The sequence below is a fragment of the Anarrhichthys ocellatus genome, unplaced genomic scaffold (assembly GCF_004355925.1).
Source record: "Anarrhichthys ocellatus isolate YVR2014 unplaced genomic scaffold, GSC_Weel_1.0 scaffold22, whole genome shotgun sequence".
Taxonomy (NCBI): domain Eukaryota; kingdom Metazoa; phylum Chordata; class Actinopteri; order Perciformes; family Anarhichadidae; genus Anarrhichthys; species Anarrhichthys ocellatus.
The window spans coordinates 5078010-5093937 of NW_022280052.1; the positions used below are offsets into that span (position 1 = coordinate 5078010).

Here is a 15928-nt window from a genome sequence, read left to right on the forward strand (position 1 = left end):
GTTTTGTTCTGCTAATCGACACATTCGGGTGATGCCGTCTTAAATTAAATGTTTGGAAGTGTATCCACAGATTGACCTGACTTCAGTTGAACAGTGTCGGAATACAGTTTGACACAAATCGTTGTCAGTTGAGCTTGGCTGAACGGGCTAAGCCAACTGGCATGCTACAGCTGGCAACAACTGGTGTTAGCTGCGAACACTCTCCTGGTTAAACTCGCCCTCAAGAATTTCTGTTCTACACGTGCAAGTTGTAGGCACAAACAGACTCTCCTGAGAGCTCAAAGGCTGCACCTGCAGCGGTCACGGGGATTTCATTATTACTCTGCCAGCCGGATGGAAAGCTTTGGCAGGCCGTATGTGGCCCGCGGGCAGCCAATTGTCAGTCGCTAGCCTGTGATCCAAATGTAAACATAAGGGTTGCCTCAATACTAGAATTCCTTAAATACATGATTGGAACATTATTATTGATTTATTTCAATACATGTACTAACAATAAGGAAACTAGAATAGCAGGATTACATATTTTACAAATATGAATATACTTCTGACGTCAAAAATGACTGACTGGGCTTTTGAATTACCTGAATCCAGGCATGCATCACTCACTCTCAGATGGAGCACTGTTGGTAACAAAAATACAACTTCAATTCATCAGCCATTCATCTGTTGTAGAACAAATATAAGACTAAATAATGCCACAGCTAAAACTTGTGAGCAACTTCAAATATACTCCCAACAGTTTATAAACGGTAAACTGCTTTATTTTTCTTCAATGAGGAACAGAAAGGTTTTCCATTATACATTGTAATTCTTCCCTTCTCTCGTGGTGAGGGCACACAGACTGTCAAGGTTTTTATTTGTCGGTGACAAGGCTGAAGTAGAGAGAGGGGAAAAAGAGCCTTGGTCTGGCTTGTGTTAAGCAGGTGCTTCGTTTTAACAAGGAAAGTTGATTTGCATTGTTTGTTTAATTATTTTTTCTCTATCTATTCAGAGGTCAGCATCATTGTTGTTGTTTGTGGCTCATCAGCGTTGATCTTCTGCTTTTAGTGCTCAAATTCAACGGGTTTTGTTTTTTCAAAAGTTTTGAGAAATTAATATTTTTAGGCCCTCTGTAGATAGATGGTACATATTAAAATTCTAACAAATTCAGCCACGAGTAATATACCTGTGGGCATTATATCTCCATTTGAAAATAGTCACAGCTTTGTGAAATATTGGTTTTCACATGGAAAAAGAATAATACCTCTGTAGCCTATTTTCCCCCTGCACTGCAGTGATGGAGGAGGAGGTGAGGATGAAATCATGTAATTCTCTGACTGCGGCAGGCAGTCCAGATCCGCCACTGCGATTTGTACTCGTCTTTTAATCAGCTGTATCTTTAATTGAGCTGTATATTTAACGAGAAAATCAATAGAGGTTTTAGCTGCAGCCCGATCATTAAGCAAGGCCCCTTGGTTGCCATAAATAGTTTCTGTTTCCCCCCTCATATCTAATTATATTTTTTCCATGTCGACAGTAATTAATACTGAAAGATTTTCTGGGCCCATATTATACGACTTCACATGTTAACACGTCATATGGATTTCTATTCTGTTTCATGCATTCTGTCTGCCGCCTGTCTGTCAGCGATTTTTTCTCTTTGCCTATTTTCTTACCTCTCTTAGTCTGTTACCTGTCTGTTAATCTGTCTTTCTGACAGCCTGTTTGACTCTTTTGGTTTAATAGTAAGTTATTGTCTTCAACAAGCACCGCTTTTTTTCAAACATGTTAGAGAGATGTTGACGGCGCAACTGTGGCTTCCTTTTAAGACCCGGTCCTCAAATATCTCTTCTCAGGACAACATTAACGACCCGGTTTTAAGAAAATACGAACATCTTGCCTTGTGCGTCCTCTTTTGCATATCATTGCATATTGCTTATTCCATCATTTGGTCATGCACGATGCGCAGGGCAAGAGAATGCAGATAAATTCCTCAACAACAACAAAAAAGACAGTAAAATAAGCCTAATGTGTTTTGTGAGTGTGTTGACTGGGTTTTCGGGTAGCTGTAGGAGGCCTAACCAGCTGCTCTGGCATAATAGAGCTACATAATGTGTCTTTAGGCCTCAACAGGTCAGGACACAAAAGAAGCCCTGCCAGGCACCAAGCTGCTCCAGTGACACACTCTGTTGACCTCGCTGCTCTCTAGTCTGCATGGGGTGTAGTGACACGCGTAGTGGCAATCCTCAAGATCCTGTCTGTTCTGGGGGAATTTCAATACATTTTGAGCTTAAGTGCTCATTGCTGTGCTCTGGCTGTGTTTCCGTTCACTAATTCAAATGGTGTGGGCAGGACTGTGACATTCCCCTTTTGATTTGATTTAGCTAAGACATTTCTTTTCTTTGCCTGTTCAGCATTGATAGTGACATAATGGCTTCTAGTTACAACTCCACAAGATCCCTTTTCAAACTAAATGGTAATGTAAAATAAAAATCCACATGCATTCAGGATTTTTCCCATGAAAGAATCTACCAGACACCATGCCAAATAAGAAAAAGAAAGTATAATCAAAATAGATTTGAATATACTTTTCTTTGCTTTTTCAGATCATATTGTTTAACAGCTTTTACACTGAAAAGTGCTTGAAAGTCTGTGCTGTCCATGTTTGCTTTTTAATCTTTTGCATTGATCAGAAAATCCATGGATTACTGATCGGGCCTGCAGGGCACAGGCCCAGGGGCTCAAAGTTCCAGGACCCCCGCTGGCCTTCACCTACAAAATGTCACAGACATGTACCAACCAGCAAGAGATTTAAAGAGACAAAAAGATGCAAAACAACCAGAAAAGTCAGTGTGTTTTTGCTTCTATGTGGGAAAGGTAGTGGGGCCTTTTGCACGTCCAGGGGCCAATTGTCTCATAATTCGCCCATGAGAAAACCTGTGCAGGAAAGGAGTATTGACATTGCTGTGAAATCTGGTACAGAGATTAATGCCCTCTCAGGATCCTACTGAATTTGGTGATCCCATGACTTTCCCCTCAGTGCCACAATGACGTTTACATTACTTTTAAATTAATGTCTTCACAACTACCAGATATATTGCACTGACATTTAACACAGACTTTCATGGTTCCCAGAGGATGAATTGTAAAAATATTGATGCCGTAACCTTCCATCTAGTGCCATCATCTGGTTACATCCCTACTTTTTGGTTAGTGCTAACAGCAAATACTAGAATGCTAACACATTCAATTAATATGATAAACATTATAGCAACTAAACATCAACATGCTAGCATTATCATTTTGAGCATGTTGGCATGCTGCCTAGTAACCGTGACTGTAATCTCAGTGTTGTTGGAATCTTTTTTTCCCTTTTCCTTAATGATCCAATATGTTAATTAGACTCTGCATTATGACCACCGTTGTCTTGCCCTGCCAGACAGTCTTGCCCTCTTTAATGCTATTGATTCCTTTTAGAGAGAGAGAGAGAGAGAGAGCAGAGTTAAACATTGTCCCAACTTCATGGCTACTCATAAAGATGATGAAATGTGTGAAACCTTAACAATAATGCATGCAAAACCTGAGCTGGTAGGCAGGAGATAAAAATAAAAATAAAAATGCTCAGGTTTTTTAGGAAATCGTTTTTTATTTGCAGCTGTTGTATTTTCAATGGGGCCAGCCAAAGCAACATAAAGCTTAAGCGGCAAGCCTTTACTGTTAAATCAATAAAACAGATAATGTTGACAAGCCTTTTTCATTGCACTCCCTCATGCCCTTCCCACTCCTCTTTGCCCTCCATCCTCACAGCACTGTCTGAAGTGTCTCTGCTTTTGTTGTTATTTTTCTCAATAGAGACCTGAGCCGGCCGTTTTCAGCAAATATACTGTAGACATGGCATAAATGCATCTCTGCTGCACTGACCTCAGCATCCAGGGCTTTTGATTTGTCCTTGTGTTCCAGTAACTGATGGCCGATGATAATCAGTTTCTGTGTCCAAGCATCCAGGAAATACGTGTATATATATTAAACTTCATCACCACTTATATACAAAAGTTGTTAAATCTTTGGCATTGACGGAACACGAAGACAACAGAGCATGCTTGCTTTTTTTTCTTAGCTAGTCTGCTGATCATTGTCGGACACTTTATTTGCATCGGTAGTTCCTGCAGTTTAAGAGATAAGCTATTTTTAAAGGTTCTCTTTATGATATTCTCGGAATAAATATAAAACAACACAAACAACTATTTGCAAAATAGTGGAGTAATCTACCTGCCCAGAGAATGAAGTTGCTTTCCCTCTGTGTGTAATCAGAACTTCTCGATGCTTTTATTGCGTAGCCGGGCTGGCCTTGTGTGTGCCTGTTAGTGCATGTGAGTGTGCCCCACTGGCTAGCTCGTGGACGCAGCTCTGCACTGCTCTCATATGGCGATTACAGCTGATAACGCTGTCCCGACCAATGACAGCGGCATGCTGTTTTTTGCACTATTAGCGCTGTTAGCACTGTTAGCTACCAGCCGTCGGCTGTGGAGGCACAAGAATGCAGTTACATTAAGAAGTCAAAAGACACTTTGTTTTTTTAGGAAGAAGTCAAATATTTTTTTCTTCAACATCCGTACATTGTTGAAATTAGTGAGTTACAGAGATACTTCAAAAGCCCAATAGTCGAACAATCATAATACAGTAATGTCAAACTGTATTCATGTAGTTTGCATTGGACAATATGAAATAGGTGCATACAGAGTTTTGAGTTGATATGCTGTTCCTCTGAGTCGATTCTAACTTTTTACTCTGAGCCAGTAGTTTTTATGAATGTCTTCACCATAAATACAGGCATGCCTCATCTGCTTCCTTATCAAGCTAGAGATAAATAGCATGGGGTGATGTGTGTGCGTGTGGGAGGGAAGAGGGACGGGGGGCTCTTTGGGTGGCCCATAAATCGCTCCACCCTTCGTCATCCAATCTCTGGGCAATGTCATTCAAAACCCCTGCACTATCCATTACCTGGGTATAATAGGCTCCTGGCCATGCAGTGTCCATCTTATTATTAGCCCATAACTTTAAACTATCAATAACTTTGAGCTGCAGCGGGAGGTGGTGGGGAAAAGAAAAAAGAGGAGAGGGAGAATTCAAAGTAGAGAGGTGAGGGAAGTAAGAGAGTCAGAAAGAAAATGTTAGGGTAACGTCCGTCCTCCGCAAGTTGTTGAGAGTGCAAGTGAGTCCCTGTGTTTTGGTAGCTTTGCAGGTGAGGTATTTGTTAAGAATGTATCCTTTTATTCCTGTTATGTCAGTTTTCTTCCTGTGGAGGGCAACCCTGTGCCTTGTCATTACAGTGTGGAAATATAGAGAAATCAACAGGAGAATTAAGCTGAACTTCATTCATATCGCATTAAGGTCTTTTATATCACAGGAACAGATGACAATGATGTTTTTGTATTTCTTATGAAATGAACAGGCTGGCGAGTGGTAATGAGATTTTACAGGCATTCAGTAAAGCTTTAGAAGTGAAATTCATCATTTCACTCAGGGTTAAATCTGACTTTAGGAAAGAACCTGCATATATCTATGAAGAATGCAGTAATTATATATTAGTTTAGTAATTCAGAATTTCAAAAGAAAATGGTACACAGTGTTGACATCACTTTCTGGTGTCACCAGCTTAAAGCTGTAACACTATTTTAATAAGCACGCTGTGAAAGGACGGCTTTCTTTCAGGTTTACAATAAACGAGCACTATTTGTCAATTGGTACAATTATTTATCGCTCCATTCGAAAATCTCTCTCTTAAAATATACAGCTTTTTTCATTTGCATGACAGTTTGTCCGTGCTTTATTTTTATTTCCATCAATGTATCTGTTGTCATAAGTGAAAGTGAAAATGGGTATACAAATAATGCACTGGTTCACATCAGACCATTCAAAGCCATAGACACCCAATAATGCAAAAAAGTGTCTGTAAAAGTAGCCTTCTACTTGAGGCATAGATTTAACTTAAGGCTTCAAAATGATGTTTCAATGTTTTCCACTGAAACAAATGCAGAACCCCCATCTTCCATAAACACACACTCACACACTTGGCTAGTGGAGCATGACATCAGAGTGTATCCACGATATAGATGTGATCAATACAGTGTTGCTCTGTTTATTGATTTTTGCCATATGGGAGATTTGTTGTGTGAGTAAGCAATGCTTTTACGGCATCAGAAGTTATTGTTTGAGATGGGGTGATTTTTCTTTTTTCTCGGTCCTGTAGCTCAGATACCACAAAATTGTTTTCGTACTATGGGAGTCAGTGGTTCTATTCCCAGTCGAGCTCAAGCCAGATAAGGAAAGGCTTGTTTTGTCAGTGTAATATAAACTACAGCCCAGTAATATACTTGACATTAAACCACGCTCAGACCCATTTCAGTTGTTAAAGAATTATCTTGCCCTTGCAGAGCTAAACACAGAGGTGGTCTGCACATTGAACTCAACAAACATTTCAAACAGCAAGGCCTTTGCCAGGTAAACGGCCATGTAAAAGAAAAGCGGGCTATATTCATATACACATACAAATCACAGCTCACGTTTCAGTTAGAGGACCACATGACACAATAACTGCAATATTATCAATATTATCAACTGTATTCATAAAAAAAACTTACAGTACTTGTCTTAAAGAAAACCTACCCCCATAAAAGACACAATGAATAAGAGTGAAAGGACAAGTGTCCCATGAGACACATTATCTCATGTTTATATCCCACATACTTTTCTCTGCTTGCCACCCTTAAATTACATTTTTGTTGGGGCTCACTTATGCTAATGATACATTTACAACTACTAACGACATGTCTCTATTTTTTAAGATTTGTACGTGTAAGAACCGGTCAGTGATTTGTCCAGATGTGGGATTTTTTTATACTGCCGTGGTTTTTGCAAATAGAGTAAAAATAACAAAATATCTGAGGCCAGATCATTTTTACGGGGAGCTCTTATTTAGGTATTTAGGCCTTAACAGGTGGTAGGCAAGAGTGAAAACTTTCCTATATACCATAAGTGGCAGAAAGTGTGCCCTTAATATTACCTTGAGTCAACCTGCATTTTTGAGGCTCTTGTAAAAGCCAGAGTAAAGCCATCTCCATCCATGCTGTTGATCTAGAAAACTAAATAAATCACACGTAAGTGGATCTATAGTGGGGTCTCTGTTTTGCCTGACATTGGCGCATATTAATCAGGTGTGATTTGAATTTGTTGTTGTTTTATAGCAGTGTGGTTCATACGTCCTAAAAAGCTGGCGCATCAAAAACATTCCCCTCTACAAATTATAATTTCCACATTTTATTTAACAATAACCCCATACTGTCAATATAGAATTAGAGCGCATTTTCTGATATATAGGCCAGGAAAGTAATAAAACAAATGCAGAGTGCAGAAGTAGAGAATAAACCAGTGGATGAAAAGAGGTTTTGGCTGACTTGTGCTGAGCATCAGCCAAAAGCCTCCAGGGGATGGTGGGGTTTGTGTCTGTGCGTGTGTGATCCTGTACTTCTGCAATCTGGTGAAGACCATCTTGAATTTTTTTAATGTAATGCCCTTATAAGTATTGTAACTGTGTGTGCGTGTGAATAGTGTGTGTAACCACTTGTCACCACTACCCACAATCCCCTACAGACCAAGGAGTTCGAAGTTATTTTAATATCTGGCAGAAGAAACAAAAACAAAATAACTTGATTCCAGTTTCTCAGTCAGTCATCTCAAGTCCACTCACCGGAACCTGCATAACCGGCCCATTCAAACTCTTATTTTTCCTTTCCTGCTTCAGCTCCCTATTTCTTCTTTCCTGCTACACCATGTTGTATCTAAGGACCAACCGATTCATAATAATACTTAATAAATGAAATGCATTGGCTGATCTTTTTTTGTCATTTATTTAATGCTCAGAAATTACAAGGGTTCCTAAAAAAGCCAATGAAATATCTTTTTGACCATCATGGACAAAACGAGCAATGTTATGTATACATGTTTTTTCTTCCTTTTTTATATGAATTATTTTAGGGTAACTAACTGCTTTAAACAAGTGGCAGTGCTGTGCTTATTGCCAGTAAACAAGAGATGGAACAAAAAATATAATGAAACAACAAAACGAAAGAAAGACATGCAAAAAAACACATTATGTGCATGTTTTAATGTTGACTTATTATTAGCTGATATTAAAATAAGGGAAAATTAGATTCATGAATTTTGGATTGAATGTTGTCCAACATTGTTCACAGACGTATAAGGAATATCATTTTGATGTCAAATTTGAGGGGTTTCACTTTTAAGTAAGGTTATTTTTCATATATCCGCAAACCTTATTGATTTAACAACCTTGGTTGTTACCCGGTCATTGCCGCCTACTCACACACTGAACATGTATACATCCGAATACAGGGAGGGACACGTGCAGGAGCATACACACGCACACCACATGGCAAACCTCTCATCGCTTAGGTTATGGAGGGAAATGTTTTTCATTTTGGATTGTTTCAGAAAGCAGGAACCATATTCCCACGACATTCTCATTCAGAGTGGGCTGTGTCTCACATTACGCAATTTAAAACAACGTCCATCTTTACTAGTGGAGTGGAGTTTACTGCATGTACTGGGACAGTAAGCGATTCTGGATATTGTGCTCTTTTTTGAGGAATATCTTGATCATAGGCAAAGACACATTTTAGCTGGCCTCTGTTGACATACTTCATGTTGACTAATACTCTGATAAATTGATCAATGGGACATAGTAAGAATGTTCAACACTTGACTGACATTACACTTGGGAATGAAATACTTTATTTATATACTATATACACAATGGTTTATATTTTCCCAGTATATCTGCTTGATATGCTAATATATCAACTCAGTTACTTCTGAGTTGTTTTTAGTTTTTCTAAATTAAAAAATACACCACTAAATTAAGTTATAATTTATGCTTTCTCATACTACACAATTTATTTTGTATTTTATATATTTTAAAATACACAATTTAAAAAAAATGATTTAAAATAATGCTTAAGGACAAAAACTTTATTATTTAAAAATAATAAATAAAACAAAAACTGCACAAGGATGATGAAAACTTTTAAGTTAATGTAGTCATAGGTACAATCATGGAGATTTATTTATAAATCCACATTTTAATTAGTGTCTTGAATAATTATGAGGTGGGGTTGAAAAACAAACAAATAAATGCACGACATGATTGTTTGCATTCCCATTGCCTGGGAAAATAACTTTCCCTTTGAAAAAGAGTCCACTGTTTGCGTTGCATCTTCAATTACCAGCCGCGGCATTAAAACAATATTCAAACGGGATACCAAGGTCAGCACTGACTCCCACCACGCTTCTCTAAGATGGCACTTATAATGAGGATGTAGCACAGATTTTTAAGTAGTATATTTATAGTGTGTTTTGTCTCAACTTGTACTCATTTTTTTCCTTTTTGTCTCTTTTCATCTTTTGCTGTATTTCTATTTTTTTTTTTTAAGTTTGAGCAGCATTAATATTAGAGCTCTGTTGAACATTTCATAATGCTGTATGTTCGCCTACTTGAAGGGATGATTTTCGTACAAACTTGATTTTGGCTTAATCCAAGATATTAGCATCAAGGTATTTGTACGGAAAAGCCTTGTAAAAATGGTCACCAAAGTACCCTTAAAACTAACCGAAAATAAGTCAATGAAAGAAGCTGTTAAAGAATATCAAACTATATTCTCTTCTACTGTAAATATTAAGTCTGAGAGTGAAGACACGGACAAGCAAAAGTGAGCAAGAAAGGCCTGTTGTTCAGAAGTGAAAGGACAGATTCTTTTTTGGGTGGGGGGGGTGTGTGAAATACTATCAGAGAGATCAGTTTTTAAAAACTGGCCTGGGTAAATAAAGCGGTGAGAATAATAGGCTTCCTGTCAAAAGAGGCGAGAGAATTCCTGTCATTGCTCACGCCGGCACCCCTAAGACCTCTCCTTGTGTTAAACCTGCTGGCATTTATTTGCCTTAGAATTACCTGCCAGCTCAATTTTGTAATAGGCTGTGTCATAAGAAAGCAAACCATCCCCTTTGCCCCTTCCCTACCATACCTGTATGTCTGCACTTCTGTGTGTGCGAGAGTGTGTGTGTGTGTGGACGAGAGAGAAAAGGAGAGAGAGAGAGAGAGTGTACTGTCATTTGCCTACTTTTTGCACTTTTGTTTGTATTTTCCTCCATGCTTTGATTTAGTTAGTGATACGTGTTTGTTTCTATGACATTATGCTTGCATGTCAGTGGGCGTGTTATCCCATCAGCTGACTCCCAACTTCATGACCTCACTTTTTCTCATCCCTTCCTCTCGCTTGTGCAACCCACACAGGAACACACTGCGACACCCGAAATTACCCACGTCGAAACAATGACCGTTCTATTTATAAGTTCACCGCCTTGCCTTTTGTATCGGCTGACACCACTTCACATGTGTGCACACACAGCTCACACACACATATATCAGTGATGGCTGGTGGGGGCTAGCTTAGGGATAGTCCTGGTTTCCCTTACCCTGCCACGTTGCAGCAGATCTGTAGATTTGCCCGGCTTTGATGTATACTTTGTGGGTAATTAGTGAGAACTGGGTCAGCACAGGGCAAGAAAGCAAAAACCCTGTTGTTCTTCTAGTGGGTGGGTGGCAGGGAGGTGGTTGGATGGGGTGGAGGAGGGGGTTGAGGGTGTCGGGAGGTTAAAAGGCTGTCAAATATCAGTTCAAGTTTACATGAGAGCCATTTTCTTTTTTTGCTGTAGGAGCAAATAAACGCTGCTGCCTCTCTTCTCCTTCTAGATCATTTCAATAGATGGAAAATGTGATTTTGTTTTGCAGCTTTTTATCATGATAGATTACGAATGAGTTCAATAACATGAGAGATGTATAGTTTAACTAAACACATGAAGCAGCTGAGTTGATCCCCATTAAGTGAAGGTCTACTGTTCCTGAATCCTATTACTCATTTTTAATGATTTATTTTTAATCATCAAATCTACTAGTGATTAAATTGATATTATATGGTTTATACCAAAAATACTTGAGACAACTTACTATTTAATTAATGAATTTTAACACTTCATTTAAACTTAATTATGACTTTATTGTTGTTACTGTACATTTATCAATGTATATTGTCAAAAACTGTCAGACAGGTTGATTTGATATTTAGTCACTATGATAATACTTTGGTAAGCCGGCATAAATAAGTGAGATAATATTGTAGTCTGAATGACTTCTATACTCATTTATGAATAGAAAGGTGGAACGTTGGAGAGGTTAAGTGGGGCAAGATGTGAAATATCATCCCTTGTTGAGAGGCAGCTGTCAAGAGCTCCAAGCATAAGTTAAGCTAAGGACCTCACCTATAGAATAGTCACAATAAATCCTGATTAACCGTTGTTTGCCAAACAATTGACGAGTCTACAGTATATCACGACCGAACTAAATCATGTGTTGAGTGTTGAAACACACACAGACACACACATCTTTTTAAATGAACATCTTTTTGAGAATGCAATAAATTGTAATTTTACCAGTCAAACAATTCATTTTTTGACAGTAACTCCATTTAAACTGCCCCCCCCCCCCCTTTAAAACTTTGATTTACGGCACTACCGTTAGACAACAATCAAGATAAATTCCTGTAAACATGGGCAGATCATTAAGAGACCGTTTAGCACAATGTAAATCCCATGCAGAGATGATTTATTGGCAGTGTTCGGAGGTGCCGGGGGAGCAGGACGGCTACCTGTGTATTTTGCTACCATTACAGCATTGTGTGAAAGTAAACAAAACAGTGGCGATGGAAGCTGGGGAACAACAGCTCGGGCAGCAGGACACTGATTGGGATGTTGATGGTGATCGTCTCCACTGGCCTCTTGCCCTTCCTGCTGTGGCCCCTGGCTTGTCCCCAACAGATACCCCGTGGGTCATTTCCCATGCGGGTCAGCGCACATACATATACACTCTTCCCTGTGAGTGTTTACAGCCACATGCTGATTCCTATTAATCTGCTTCTTGTCGGGACGGGGCAGAGGGGAGGGTCCTGTTGGGTTTTGTGTTGGACTGGGAGGCAGCTGTAGGTGGGTTAAACATTCACACACACAACCTGAAAGCCCCATCTGACAGATTGCGCCAGGCCTGGACTTCTTTTTACACTGAGCAGATGTGGTCTCCCACTTGTTTTCCTTAGTAATTATCCCTCATTAAGTGAAAGCATGTGCCAATCAAACAGCTTGGAGAGTGAGAGCAGGGCCTGGGCCAGGGCACAGAGAGAGGGAGGGAGGGAGGGAGGGAGGGAGAGAGACCTATAGCCTCATCTCCACAGTTTTTTAAAGCACAGTGTCATTTCAGAGTCATTACTAGATTAAAGGCGAGCCTTGCCATGGTGCAAGCAGCTGCAGCACTGGCATTTGTTATGGCTCATTTGACTTTCTAGTGGTTACAAATTTGCTGATTATCACATTTAACACTTGCCATGTTCAATTAAAGCTTAATGCCATGTAGACTTTTCAATCTTAAAAGGCCCGGCCACTGTAATTATCCGCATTACCATTAAGGCATTTATTTGATTTATAATTTGATCATGTGAACATTATTACACTTAATTGATATTCAATAGGGCCCTTTTCTTTTGGAAATATTGAAGTTATTTTTAAATGTATTTCTTATATTGACATCTAATCAAATGACTTCCTGTAATCTGAAAGTGTTTTTTATTTTTGTGCCTGTCGTAGTGAAAAACAACAGTCGAATATTCAGCCCTTTCGTCCTACTGTTAAACCAAAACACAAACCTGTTTTTCTTTTTAAATCATAAGCAGCCACCCTCACAAAAGCCAGTTTTACATTAATAGTCAAGTATCTCACAAGCCACAGAGACACAAAAAGAATAAAGCAAGACTAAAATGTGAGTTAATTAAAAAACGACAGGTGGTAATACATAGGGATGCCCATGTTTCTCTATTTCTGTTTGCTAAAACATGAGCCAAAAGAACTTGATACAGTGATATATGTTATCGTGACTCATTTTGTGCTCTCTAGTGGTCACACAAAGCCTGAATGCAGCTTTAAATCCACCACAACTTCCCTCATACATTCTCTATCCCATATGTAATGTAGTCTTAATTGTGAACTGTGGAAATATTGGAAAAGCTCAATTCCTGAAAAGCTTTTCAATGCAAACTGTCGGATTTAAGTGGAAACCTGAGAGTTATCCATTCTAAATTCACTGATAGAAAATGATGGATGGATTCGTTTTTTCTTTTTTTTCTTCAATACCCATGTGTCCCACCATGCATTTCAGACGGTGACAAAAACACAAGTGATCCTCACAACAAAAGGGGGCTGGGAGAAGTCTCCTCCAAAAAATAAAAGAGGAAAAGCAAAAAAAAAAAAAAGACGAAGATATATGAAGTCTTCACGTCGATGAACTACCATTCATTTTCACTTTGAAGTCCTGCGAACCGTAGTGAAGTGTGATTGCATGTGACAGTCGCCGAGTCTGCCGGTTTATCATGATGGATACACACTGCCACCACAGTGGTGCTGTAGCACACAGGTACGCACGTGCACACACTCGTGTACGCACGTACAGACACAATTACATGGATACAGAGACACACAGACGTGGTTTTAAGCAGGAGTGTGTACAAGAACACAGACAGAACCACACGTACAAACCAAATGCACTCTCAAACTCGCATGCAGAGACAAGGTTATTTCAGATCCTCCTTTAACTTGTACAGTTTTGTAAATTTCAGTACTTAATTTTTTTTTCTGCGCAGTCTTCTGAGCTACTGAACACTCACCTTTTAGTTTTCTGACTTATTTAAATTCATGTAAATTGTTGGAACCTTTTTGGTTTAACTCACATTTTTCATCTCCGTTCAATGTTTAAGGTACATTGGAAAAAAGGCCACTTCGAAATAAGTAAAGAAAAAACAAAAAAAAAAACATGAATACAAGGTGTTTATGCAAGTCACATGTAAAAAAAAAAAAGTGAAAATTTGCTTCGTAAGATTTGTTGAAATGAGATGTAATATTTCGCCATTTCATTTAGCTGCTAAAACTAATTTTGACCTGTATTAGGAAGTGTTGTGTGTCATAAGCCTGTAACGTTCAAAATTTGTATTTTTTTCACTTAATTAGATATTCAAGATGCATTATCTAAAAACAAGTCTGTATATCTTACTGGAATGTTATTTGTTAAGTGATTGTGTCTTATATTAACTGTTATAAGATATTTTGACTAGTTAGATTTAGCATTTTTGCAGTGTTATCATTTAGAAAAACTTTGACTGGTTCATGCACTGAATTAAAACACTATATTTTCTCTCTCTCTCTCTCTCTCTCTCTCACACCTCCATGAACGCATATCACACACACACACTCTCCCGCATACTTCTTGATCTTGACACATGCCATTAACATCAGCTCGGCTCACCTCAGCTGGGAAGCAGGAGAGCAAACGCATCCCATAATGGTACCTGGAGCAATCTTTTTCCTGTTTTGTACCCCAAAAGCAACTTGCTCAGACTTTGCATATTGCATCCATTTGTCATTGTTAGTCAAGGGCACCGCAACACAGTCTTGTCAGCGGTGCAATTTTAGATGTTCTGTTCAAACCTTACCGTGGATGCGTACGGTGTGCGTTTGTGTGTGTGTGCACATGTATCTGTCAGGTGACGTTGAATTTGTTTTTCATGCCTACGAATGTATGCATATGAATAACTGGACACATGGCACACCGGCTCAAAAAGAATGGACCAAGGGTAAACATCCCATTGTTCCCCAAGCAAAGCGTACACTCTTTATGCAAAAAAAAAAATGGTGCCACATATTTGTCTTCACAGGTTAGGCACACTTGCAATGAAAAATTGTAAGCTGAGGCTCTGTTGGCATGTAAGGGCAAATGTATATCCCACCACCACCACAGAACTCTTAGATTTGTTGAACCTGTACCTTTGTCTGAATTGTACATTCTTAATAATGCAATAAGTGTTTGGTGGTCGGAAGTCAAGAGGCAGTGAGTCAGTGTATGAATGACCCAAAACCAGGTTACTTTGGTTTATCATAATGCAGGTCAGTGAGAATACAGCCATTTCATACAGGAGATGTACAAGGATCTACTGATACACATTAAACCGCATGGAGGTTATAAGACAGTGAAAATAATTTAGCCTTTATATTTTTATAAAGCTTCAGCTCCCCCGCTCTCAGTGCCGATGCTCTTTTCCTCTCTGTAACGATATTCATAGCTTTGAATATTGCAGGGCAGCCCTAATATGTGGTATATCTGCCTGACTGAAGTATTTGAAATGGTAACTTGTAGGTTTACAAGTGGAAGATTATAGTAGGAAAGATCCACCGTTTTTACCTAGAAAAAGCATGACTCTTCATGGATGTGTGTAAGTTTAGGTGGATGGGATTGTGCACACTAGACTGTTGGACTTTTCCACCACTTGGTGTGGGAAGAATTGCTGCTTGGATTTAAAATGAATTCTTTCTTAACATGCTTTAGTCAAAGGTATAATTTTCCACCTTTATTAATGTGGATGTCCAATCAGTGTTGATGGTAAGTGTAGTTAATTCAAGCAATAAATTCCTCAGTGCGTGCTATATTGATCTGGAAAGCCAAGTTCTCTTGCTCACGGAGCCGTTTCAGCGGTGCCTATGTGTACCATATGCATTGTGACGCCTGTAGGGTCCCTTTCAACATACACGGTTAATGCAGCCGCAACCTCTGCCTCGCCGCTGCGAACATATGTATATGTATATATATGTATATATATATGTATGTATATATATGTATGTGTATATATATGTATATATATATGTATGTATATATATATGTATGTGTATATATATGTATATATATATGTATGTGTATATATATGTATATATATATGTATGTGTATAT

General features: G+C 38.8%; 1 protein-coding gene across 1 annotated transcript in view; it reads left to right on the forward strand.

Annotated features, from left to right (window-relative positions):
- LOC116390077 (adhesion G-protein coupled receptor D2) overlaps positions 1–15928 on the forward strand; it is a 60984-nt gene that overhangs the window by 17293 nt on the left and 27763 nt on the right. The window lies entirely within an intron of this gene.